The sequence below is a fragment of the Orycteropus afer genome, unplaced genomic scaffold, assembly GCF_000298275.1.
Source record: "Orycteropus afer afer isolate SDZICR_OR568_19922 unplaced genomic scaffold, OryAfe1.0 scaffold00236, whole genome shotgun sequence".
Lineage (NCBI taxonomy): Eukaryota > Metazoa > Chordata > Mammalia > Tubulidentata > Orycteropodidae > Orycteropus > Orycteropus afer.
The window spans coordinates 4,299,143-4,299,718 of NW_006921823.1; positions in this window are offsets into that span (position 1 = coordinate 4,299,143).

Consider the following 576-nt stretch of genomic DNA (forward strand, 5'->3'; position numbering starts at 1 on the left):
ATGCTGCCATATTGGTCACTCACATTTGGTACATTGCCCTTCTCTTCACCCAAATCAATACTTACCTCTATCTATCTAACAGCATTCCCTCCCATCCCCTCCCACCCCTGGTGATCACCAAAGAAAATTTCCTTCTATAGATAAACCTTTCCTTAACTTTTACAATAGCAGACTAATACAATATTTGTCCTTTTGTGACTGACTTGTTTCACACAGCATAATGTCCTCCAAGTTCATCCACATTATGTGGTGTTTTACAGATTCTACATTATTCTTTAGTGTTGCAGAGTATTATTTCATTGTGTGTATGTATCATAGTTTGGTTATCCATTCCTCAGATGAAGGACAGCTAGGTTGTTTCCATCATTTAACTATTGTAAATAGTGCTGCAAGAACATGGGTGTGCATGTATCTGTTCTTGTCATGGCTCTCACTTTTTTAGGGTATATACCTAGTAATGGAATGGCTGGATCAAATAGTATTTCTAATTCCAACTTTTGAAGGAATCTCCATACTACTTTTCACAATGGTTGTACCATTTTACAGTCCCACCAGCAGTGTATGAGAGTCCCAATC